This window comes from Dioscorea cayenensis, chromosome 12 (assembly GCF_009730915.1).
Source record: "Dioscorea cayenensis subsp. rotundata cultivar TDr96_F1 chromosome 12, TDr96_F1_v2_PseudoChromosome.rev07_lg8_w22 25.fasta, whole genome shotgun sequence".
NCBI classification, from domain to species: Eukaryota; Viridiplantae; Streptophyta; class Magnoliopsida; order Dioscoreales; family Dioscoreaceae; genus Dioscorea; species Dioscorea cayenensis.
The window spans coordinates 4,708,027-4,719,494 of record NC_052482.1 but is presented as its reverse complement, the minus strand read 5'-3'; the positions used below and the strand labels follow the sequence as shown (position 1 = coordinate 4,719,494).

General features: G+C 44.2%; 2 non-coding genes across 2 annotated transcripts; both read left to right on the top strand.

Moving 5' to 3' along the window:
* Window positions 1-1,580: 1,580 nt before the first annotated feature.
* Window positions 1,581-1,687, top strand: LOC120274392. The gene has a single exon (XR_005540915.1). It is a non-coding gene; the product is annotated as a small nucleolar RNA R71 (small nucleolar RNA).
* An 8,734-nt stretch (window positions 1,688-10,421) lies between these two features.
* On the top strand, window positions 10,422-10,528 carry LOC120274249. The gene has a single exon (XR_005540781.1). It is a non-coding gene; the product is annotated as a small nucleolar RNA R71 (small nucleolar RNA).
* The last annotated feature ends 940 nt before the right edge of the window (window positions 10,529-11,468 follow it).

Below are 11,468 nucleotides of genomic sequence, written 5' to 3'. Positions count from 1 at the left end.
GTACTTCTTGTGTCCATCCAAGTATCAATACTTCTTCATTGCCCTCCTCTTCGTCGAACAAACCTTCATACAGATCCGGATTGAACATTTCCTACATGTATTCATCAACAATCTCATCAGTAGTGTCTAGAAAGTATAAAGTATCATCGAAGTCAAGAGAATGCCGCATGGCTTCAGCAAGGCGGTAAGTGAGCTTGTCATCTCTAACTCTCAATGTGAGCTCTCCGCCGTCCATGTCAATCAATGCTTTGGAAGTCCGCAAGAATGGTCTCCCAATTATCAAGGGTACATCCGCATCCTCATCGACACCTAGCACTACAAAGTCAACCGAAAAAATGTACTTGTCCACCTTGATGTTGATACTTGCCCTTGAATCTGCCAATGCCATTTCTTCACCTAGATTGCCAATATTACACGAAATGATGAAACTTCCCGGGTCATTCTTTTTGTTCGGCATGTTCTTTTGCAATACCACCGAGCAAGAAGCATCTAAAACCACGGAAGCGCTTTCCTCCAACTTCCTCTTGTTAGTCAACAAGTCCTTCAAGAACTTCGCATACTTAGGCATTTGGGCCAATGCCTCAACAAAAAGAATATTGATGTGGAGTTGCTTGAACAAACTCAGGAACTTCTTGTACTATTCATCCGCTTGGTCATTTTTCAATCTAGAAGAATAAGGGATTCTTGTCTTGAAAGGTGGGGGTGCCATCTCTTTCTCTTTCCTTGTCCCCTCTTCTACCTCTATAACCTCGGGTGTGTGTTCTTTTGGCTTCCCACTCAGAAGCCTACCTTCAACCTCACGACCACTTCTCAAAGTGATCACCTTCACATGCTCTCTAGGGTTAGTTTCTGTGTTGCTTGATAAACTTCCATGTGGCCTTTCAGAGAGAGACTTCGCAATTTGCCCCACCTAATTTTCAAGGTTATGCAAAGAGGCCGTGTGGTTGCGAAGTGTAGCCTCGACTAATTCAAACCTTGTATTCGTCGATTGCACAAATCTAGTCAAGTGCTTCTATAGGTCACTCATTCGTTTTTCCAAACCTGAAACTCTGTTGTCCACTTGGGGGGCTTGTTGTTGTTGTTGGAAACTCGGTGGCCCCATGGCCTTTTGTGGGCCCTGATTACTCCATGAGAAATTGGGATGATTCTTCCAACCCGAATTGTAGGTATTGTTGTATGGGTTTCCTTGAGGTCTCATGCCATTACCTACAAAATCAACATTCTCCACTGAAGAAACATCACCAATAGAGATTGGGCAGTCAGAGAGAGCATGTCCTCCACCATACCCAGTGCAATTAGTCACGGCCGCCACTCTATTTGAAGTTAGAAGATCTTACTTCTTACTCAAATTCTCCACTTGAGCCGCCAATGAAGCTACCGCATCTATTTCATGGAGACTGGCCACTTTCTTCTTCTCCCTAGCATTCCATTGATAGCTGTTTAACCCCATTTCCTCAATCAACTGACGGGCCTCATCGAGGGTTTTGCTACTTAAGGTACCTCCTGCTGCCGTATCCAAAAGTTGCCTTATGCTCGGGTTCAAACCATTATAAAAGGTTTGAACAATCATCCACTTCGAGAATCCATGTTGCGGGCACTTTCTCAGGAGCTCCTTGAACCTATCCCATGTCTCGAATAGAGACTCCAATTCCAACCGAACAAAAGATGTGATCTCATTCCTAAGATTTGCTAATTTTTTGGGAGGAAAATAACGGGCTAGAAAAGCTTCTACCATCTTCTCCCATGTAGTAATTGACGCTCTAGGTAACGAGTGTAGCCACTGCTTCACTCTCCCCTTTAGGGAAAATGGGAAGGCTCTCAATTTGATGGCATCATCCTTCCCCATTTATCTTCAGCATATCACACACATCAAGAAAGTTCTCTATGTGACTGTTTGGGTCCTCATCGGCCAAACCATTAAATTGTGTGGATTGCTGCAACATGTGGATGAATGCCGGCTTCAGCTCGAAGTTTTGAGCTGTAATCAGGGGACGCACAATACTTGATTGTGTCCCCAACACTGAAGGTCTGGCATAATCGGATAATGTTCTTCTACTTCCAACTCAGCTGAATTAGACTGTTCATGCACAGGTTCCTCCCCTTTTCTTCGAAGTGTACGTTCAAGCTCAGGATCTCCTTCAATCAATATTGAGGGATTCCCTCGGGTCATAACCTGTAGCTGCACACAAAAAAAAAAAAAGAAAAAAAAATCAGAACGATGATAGAATAAGAAGATATGAAATAGAATGTATGGTGAAATAGCTAAGAAAACAAAGTGCAAAGTATGTCTAAACGCTTACTCCCCTGCAACGGCGCCAAAAACTTGACAAGATCCCCTTGCGTATATCCCGTAAGTGCATGGGTTTGACGAAGTAATAATCCCGGGTGAGCGGGTATCGAATCCACAGGGAGTAGGGGTTAAAAACACTTAATTTGATTCTTAGCTATGTGGAAGATCAATAGTGATAAGTGTGACAATGATTCAATTCTCAACAATAGAAATAACAAGTAAGAGAGCAAAAGTAAAGTAGGAGAAAAGGCAATCGATAAAGATGGGGTACTCGGATAATGCTCCACCTAGGAAAATCGCTTCGAGTGCAAGAACCCTCTATTATGCTTCCTAATCAATGCTATAGTGAGTCGTGGAAATCCTTAAATGCATAGTTCCAATTCTAAAGTTAACTATGCCTAACTCTATACATGTCCCGGAGGAGAAATCGAACAATCTCAACACCTCGTATTCGCATAGAGTTGCAATGAGCTCTAGTGAGTCCAAGTGATAAATCTCTTCCTAATTATAAACCTAACCCTTTGGTTCAGTTGGAAGGTCCCTAACCACGATTAAGCCCTAGATACTAAGATCACCTCAACACTTCATTCCATTGCATGCGCAACTAAGCCACAGTGGAGGTTCATCCCTTAGATCATTCACTCTATTATGGCCGCAAAGAACTCGAGGAACGGAGGTAAAATCTATCATGTCGGAGGAGAAAGGGGACGCTCATGTACCTCTCGACTCACCCTCTCAATCCTCTCCAACCTAGCTTTATCTAACGCTCATGGTTGTCACTCACTCACAAGGTTACCAACAAGAACTCTCAACCCTAGTGTCACTCTAGGTGAAATGTTCATACAATCAAGCATTCAAGGTTCGAACTCACAATAAACATCAATTAATTGAAAGCATAATAAAGAGATTCAATGAAACGAATACATCCTAGGGTTGACAAATATCCAAGTACCCACTAGGGGTTTAGCTCTCCATGGAGCTAAGTACAATCAAAGAAATAGAATGTAAAAGCAATGAATCCATAAAGACACCCCCTCGATGGTCATGTCGATGGTCTTGTGGAGAGTCCTCTACTTGTCGCAAGGGATCCTTTGTCCGGCCTAGGATACACCTCGCCGGATCAATGCCGACGAAAGTTCTCCCAATAACCTTCTTCCAAACGACGCGCGATGTCGGAGCTGTAGAATCTCTCCAAAGCCCTAGCCAATACCCCTCAAAACCCTAGCCGAAGCCCTCTCTCAAGTTGGTGAAAAGATAGAGAAAAGAATAATAAAATCGGGGCTAAATCGGCTTTAAATAGGGCTGGAATCGGGCGACCACATGGGCGTGGATGCTTCACACGCCCCTGTGAAATTTCCACACAGGCATGGATAATTTCCACACGCCCGTGTGGATTCTCTGATTTCCAGTTTTCTCGGCCGGCTGTGAACAGTGCTGCTACAGTTCCTTACTACAGTGCAAGCTTACTCAATGTACACATGCAAGCTAATGTACACATGCAAGCTTACTCAAAATGTATATCATTCAAAAATAGATGTGGGAGAAGCAATCAAAATAATACTCCCCTGACTCCTTGTGTTTCATTTGATGAAGCTAAGTCCTTGGGAGTAATGTTCCAACGGGTTCTGAAGCTCACACGGCCAAGTGCCGAAACACCTTGGTCATGCCCATGACTAAGTCTCAATTCCCAAGATGACAATACCATCAGCAAACATACACGAGGGGGTTCAGTGAAGCTCAATAAAAACAAAATAACTCGAGTATATATAAAAGATAGACAATGAATACAACTCAAAATGCAAAATGAAAATAAACTCAGAAGGAGAATTCTTTCTGAGTGAACAAGTCCAAAATGAAATGCATAAAAGAAAAAAAAATAAAAGTCAAGTGTCGATGTCGCCCTCGGGCACCGGTGTTGCTGCTGGTGGTGGTGCTAAATCGAAAGGTGCAGGCGGGAGTGGTGAGGGAGATGCCGGAGGAGGTGGTGGGGGAACCAATGGCCTGCCCATCAGTAGCTGCTGTATCATGTCGAAACAGTCTAATATCTCACTGTACTGCACTACCTGGATAGCTCGGAGTTTCGCTATCTCGGTCCGAATCTCACCAACATCGCTCTCAAGCCTCTTAATATGGTCATATGCTCGAGGCCCCTATGCTGGGAGGGGTCTGGGAATCTGTCGGGAACCCTCCGCAGTATCTCCTCCGCTACTGGCGGTCTCTGGGTAACTGTAGCAATAATATAGACACCTGGCCCACATCTTCGTACTAACCCCATCATCCTGATCGTCTAAAACGCAAGAGGGGTAGGCACAGCTGTCCTTTCAGCACCATATAAAGCATCCCCCAAACCCATTCCAAAGATGATCCTGGTGATGTAAGGGCCAACAAATAATAAACCCACTCTCACAGACTGACCTTGGTACCTCAGAATATCCGCTAATATGCACCCCAAGTGAATCAGCACATTGCGGGCCATGGAGTATAAAAAGAACAAATCCTGCCTGGTGAGAGCAGCTATGTTATCGGCTCGACCTGACACAGACCTGTTGATAACTGTGTGCAAATACCTGTAGCTCAACCAGGATAGGCTAGTGGCCTTCGACATCCCCAGTTCATACTCCCCATGTCCACACAGAATTCTATACACATGATGTGGAGTGACTGATACTGGAAGATCCGCAGGTAAACGTCCATACTCTACTGTACCTGTATATGCAACATCGTACAAGCCCATCCGAATCGAAAACTCAGTGACACTCATGGAAAATGGATGTCCAAATGCCCAAAACTGTATAGCCTCCATAGTGTCAAATCTCCCATGCATTAGATGAAACTCAAAAGACGCTAAAACCTCAAGCATCAATGCGCGGTAAGCTGGCTCACTGATCGTCAGTAGCCTCCTCCAGCTTCCTACTGCAAGCATCTCATCAATCTCATCAGCTAGCTCGTCACATCGCTGAATATCTCTTAGCACTTGCAAATCCACAAAACGAGTTTGACCAAAACCAAGTGCTGAAAGTTTCTCAAATTGAGTCTGATGCTCGGGATTTGAGAAATCCATGTGTATTGGCTCGGGTGGGGTGACTCTAAGATGCTTTACTTCATTCTTCTTCACGTGAGGTGCCATACCTGTAGTACAAAAAGAGGAAAATGATCAAAGAAGCTCAAAAGTAGTATACTGCAGAATTCCACACGGGCTTGTGGAAATTACCCACGCCCGTTTAGATCTGCAGGGCGTGAAAAACCCGCACGGGTACACAAGAATTCTCAAGAATTTAACTTAAATTCACGTCTAGATGCTTTCTAAACGTGCACCATGCATTGTAAAAAATGAAAATTCCCACTTAAAGATATTTAATCAGTGAAAAACAAGAGTTGGCTAAGAAAAGAGGATAAAAAGGTTATCGATGAAATAAATGCAAAAAACTCTGAAAATCGGCATGGTATGCGAAGAAAAATCCTTCCAAAACATGGTGAACGGTCGAGAAGATGATCAGAAGTAGTTTTCAGGCGACTGGAGATGAGGAATGAGACGGTTCACAAGGATTTTACGAAAAAAATCGCGTCTCATAGAATTCTGTGCATCCTGATAAGTGCTTGTGTGATATGAATGCGAAGCATTCTTTCCTTAAGTTGAGCATTACTTTTCTCGGGTTTTTACATTAATATGTGTGTTTTTATGTTACTTTTATGCAGGTAGGGTTGTGAAACCAATTATGTAGGAAAGAAGCCAATGTGGATCACAATGTACCGATTTTGGAGGAAATCTTGCTAAGGTTCAAACGCGAAGATATAAGTCGGGTGTGAGATGCTAGAGTGTGTGCCAACCTCCCCGTATTTGAGTTTGCACAACCATTTGGAGGGGCACAAGGGCAGTCACACTCAAGCATTCCGATTTATGCACATAGAACAAGATCTCCATCAACTTATCCGTCATTGAAGAAGCAAAGCGATCCACGGCAGAAACGTGTGCCCGTTTATGTTACCTCGATGAAAAATGGATTCGGGAGTATTTTTGGCAGAGTGCTAGAGCAGGTACTGTAGAAAATACTGTAGAAGTTACTGTTCACAGCCGGCCGAAAATGACGGTTTCAAAGAATCCACACGGGCATGTGGAAATTACCCACGCCCATGTGGAAATTCCGCACGGGCGCATGAAGCATCCACGCCCGTGTAGTTGCCCGATTCCAGCCCTATTTAAAGCCGAATCAGCCCGGATTTTAGACTTCTTTTCTCCATCTTTTCCCCAACTTGTGAGAGGGCTTCGGCTAAGGTTTTGAGGGGTATTGGCCAAGGTTTTGGAAAGGTTCTACGGCTCCGACATCGTCATTCCTTAGGAAGAAGATTGGTAGGGGAGCTTCTGTCGAGGCGTATCCTATACCGGACGAGGGAATCCTTGGACGATGAGTAGAGGACTTTCTACAAGACCATTGACACGAACATCGAGGGGGTTTTTCTATGGATTCATTGCTTTTACATTCTATTTCTTTGATTGTATTTGGCTCCATGGAGAGCTAAACCCCTAGTGGCTACTTGGGTATTTGTGAACACTAGGATGTATCCATTTCATTAAATCTCTTCATTATGCTTTCAATTAATTGATGTTTATTGTGAGTTCCAGCCTTGAATGCTTGATTGTATGAACATTTCTCCTAGAGTGACACTAGGGTTGAGAGTTCTTGTTGGTAACCTTGTGAGTGAGTGACACATCACGAGCGTTAGATAAAGCTAGGTTGGAGAGGGTTGAGAGGGTGAGTCCAGAGGTATAGGAGCATCCCCTTTCCCCTCCGACGTGATAGATTCTACCTCTATTCCTCGAGTTCTTTGCAACCATAATAGAGTAAATGGTCTAAGGGATGAAGCTCCGCTGAGGCTTAGTTGCGCGTGCAACGGAGTGAAGCGTTGAGGTGATCTTCGCATCTAGGGCTTAATCGTGGTTAGGGGCCTTCCACCGGGACCAAAGGGTTAGGTCTATAATTAGGAAGAAATTTATCACTTGGAATCCCTAGAGATCATCACAACTCTATGCGAGTGCGAGTTGTTGAGATTGTTCGATTTCTCCTGCGGGATATGTGTAGAGTTAGGCATAGTTGACCTTAGATTTGGGACTATGCAATTAAGGATTTCCACTACTCACTATTGCATAGATTAGAAAGCATAATAGAGGGTTCTTGCACTTGAAATGATTATCCTAGGTGGAGCATTATCTGGGTACCCCATCTTTATCGATTGCCTTACCCCCTTCTTTACTTTTGCTATCTTACTTGTTGTTTTTATTGTTGAGAATATAATCCTTTCCACACTTATCAATATTAATCTTTCGCTTAGCTAAGAATCGAATTAAGTGTTTCTATTCACTATTGCCTATGGATTCGATACCTGCTCACCCGGGATTATTACTTCGACAAACCCGTGCACTTGCGGGATATACTCAAGGGGACCTTGTCACATCCCCACGGCCGTGTGGAAAATACCCACGCCCATGTGCCAGACCCACAGGGGCGGCCGCACGCTGCTGTGGCTTCCCTGGACATCCGAGAAAAATGGCAAGTGTTCTACACGCCCGTGCTGAAATTTCGCACGGGCTTGGACATTCACATCCCCAACTCATAGGGGCAGCTACACGCCCCTGTGTCTTCTCGCGATGGAGAGAACTCCTCTGTAGAGTTTCGCACGGGCGTGTGAAAATTACCCACGCCCGTGTGTGGTTCACAAGGTTGCCCACAGGCGCGAGTCCACGTCCCTGTGTACTCTCGGGATAATCTGCCTAACTCTGCAGGAATTCACACGCCCGTATGAAAATTACCCACGGGCGTGTGACAGTCACATGCTCGCTCACTGGGGCAGCCGCATGCCCCTGTGCCTTCTCTGGATGGGCTTGCAGTGCAAATCCACCGGCGTGCAGAAATTCCTCACGCCCGTGTGTTTTCCTTAGATGCCTTAGAAAAATCTGCAAGCTCTGCAGAAAATCTTTGAACATGTTTACACACTCAGAGCCTGCCCTATTACTCAAATTTTACTAGTGAAAAATATGAAATAAAGCTCAAACAACATAACTTCGCCAATTCCACATAAAAACACACGATGACTTTAAAAACCCACAATAAAATTGCAGCACAAGCATCTAAAAATCAAGACACCAACAATCCACAATTTATTAATGGAAGCAAACTAAACTAGAAGATAAGAAAATAGTAAACACTTGGGTTGCCTCGCAAGTAGTACTTGTTTAACGTCACTTAGCTTGAAAGCATGATGTGTAGAGTCTCTTGAGGGTAGAGGGTGTATTATCGGGCTTGGGATCACCTAGCAATGGTTCATCCAACTTCTTTGGTTCACGTATGTCTCTAATAGCCTTGGAGCGTTTCCGGTAGCGTCTCCTAGCCCTCTTCATTTTCTGGAGCATCGTCTTCAAGATTCCTGGGGTAGATGGTACTTCTTCCGTCGATCCAAGCATTATTACATCTTCATGTCCCTCCTTTTGTTAAAACAAACCTTCGTATGGGTCCAGATTGAACATTTCCTGCATGTATTCATCAACAATCTAATCAGTAGTGTCTAGAAAGTATAAAGTATCATCAAAATCAAGAGAATGCCGCATGGCTTCAGCAAGGCGGTATGTGAGCTTGTCATCTCCAACTCTCAATGTGAGCTCTCCGCCGTCTATGTCAATCAATGCTTTGGAAGTCCGCAAGAACGGTCTCCCAAGTATCAATGGTACATCCGCATCCTCATCGACATCTAGCACTACAAAGTCAACCGGAAAAATGTACTTGTCTACCTTGACAAGCACGTCTTCAATGATGCCTCTCGGATGTCGCACTGTTCGGTCCGCTAGTTGCAAAGTCATCCGACTAGGCCTAGGCTCGCCTAAGCCTAGCTTTTGAAAGAAGGTGTATGGCATGACGTTGATACTTGCCCCTGAGTTCACCAATGCCATTTTCTCACCTAGATTGCCAATATTACACGGAATGATAAAGCTTCCCGAGTCTTTCTTCTTGTTCGGCATGTTCTTTTGCATTACCGCCGAGCATGAAGCATCTAAAATCACTGAAGCACTTTCCTCCAACTTCCTCTTGTTAGTCAACAAGTCTTTCATGAACTTCGCATACTTAGGCATTTGGGCCATTGCCTCAACAAAAGAAATACTGATGTGGAGTTGCTTGAACAAACTAGGAACTTCTTGTACTGTTCATCCCCTTGGTCATTTTTCAATCTAGAGGGATAAGGGATTCTTTGCTTGAAAGGTGGGGGTGCCACCTCTTTCTCTTTGCTTGTTCCCACTTCTACCTCTATAACCTCGGGTGCGTGTTCTTTTGGCTTCTCACGTGGAAGCCTACCTTCAACCTCATGACCACTTCTCAAAGTGATCTCCTTCATGTGCTCTCTAGGGTTGGTCTATGTATTGCTCGGCAAGCTTCCATGTGGCCTTTTAGAGAGAGACTTCGCAATTTGCCCCACTTGATTTTCAAGGTTATGCAAAGAGGCGGTGTGGTTGCGAAGTGTAGCCTCGACTGTTTCAAACCTTGTATTTGTAGATTGCACAAATCTAGTCAAGTGATTCTCTAAGTTACTCATTCGGGTTTCCAAACCTGAGACTCTGTTTTCCACCTGAGGGGCTTGTTGTTGTTGTTGGAAACCCGGTGGACCCATGGCCTTTTATGGACCTTGATTACTCCATGAGAAATTGGGATGATTCTTCCAACCCGGATTGTAGGTATTGCTATATGGGTTTCCTTGAGGTCTCATGCCATTACCTACAAAATCAATGTTCTCCACCGAAGAAACATCACCAATAGAGATTGGGCAATCGGAGGGAGCATGTCCTCCACCACACCCACTGCAATTAGTCACGGCTACCACTCTATTTGAAGTTAGAAGATCTAACTTCTTACTCAAATTTTCCACTTGCGGCGCCAATGAAGTTACCGCATCTATTTCATGGAGACCGGCCACTTTTTTCTTCTCCCTAGCATTGCATTGGTAGCTGTTTAACCCTATTTCTTCAATTAACTGACGGGCCTCATCGGTGGTCATGCTACCTAAAGTACCTCCTGCTGCCGCATCCAAGAGTTTCCTTGTACTCGGGTTCAAACCATTATAAAAGGTTTGAACAATCATCCACTCCGGGAATCCGTGTTGCGGGCACTTTCGCAGGAGCTCCTTGAACCTTTCCCATGTCTTGAATAGAGACTCCATTTCCAACTGAACAAAGGATGAGATCTCATTCCTAAGCTTTGCTGATTTTCTAGGAGGGAAATAATGGGCCAGAAAAGCTTCTACCATTTCCCCCCACGTGGTAATTGACGCTCTAGGTAATGAGTATAGCCACTGCTTCGCTCTCCCCTTTAGGGAAAATGGGAAGGCTCGCAACTTGATTGCATCATCCGTCACCCCGTTTATCTTTAGCATATCACACACCTCAAGAAAGCTCTCTATATGAATGTTTGGATCTTCATCAGCCAAACTATTGAATTGTGTGGATTTCTGCAACATGTGGATGATGCCGGCTTCAGTTTGAAGTTTTGAGCTGTAATCGGGGGACGTACAATACTCGACTGTGTCCCCAACACTGAAGGTCTGGCATAATCGGATAATGTTCACTGTTGCTCATTCTGTTCTGTCATGTTTTCAGATTCTTCCACATCCAAATTAGCTAAATTAGACTGTTCTTGCACAAGGTCTTTCCCTTTTTTTCTAAGTGTACGTTCAAGCTCAGGATCTCCTTCAATCAATATGAAATAGAATGTATGGTGAAATAACTAAGAAAACAAATTGCAAACTATCTCTAAATGCCTACTCCCCGGTAACGGCGCCAAAAACTTGACAAGGTCCCCTTGCGTATATCCCGCAAGTGCACGGGTTTGTCGAAGTAATAATCCCGGATGAGCGGGTATCGAATCCACAGGGAGTAGGGATTAAAAACACTTAATCCGCTTCTTAGCTATGTGAAAGATTAGTAGTGATAAGTGCGACAGTGATTCAATTCTCAAGAGTAGAAATAACAAGTAAGAGAGAACGAGTAAAGAATTAGGTAAGGCAATCGATAAAAGATGGGGTACTCGGGTAATGCTCCACCTAGGACAATTGTTTCAAGTGCAAGAACCCTCTATTATGCTTCCTAATCAATGCAATGGTCAGTCATGGAAATCCTTAAGTACATAGTCGCAAATCTAAG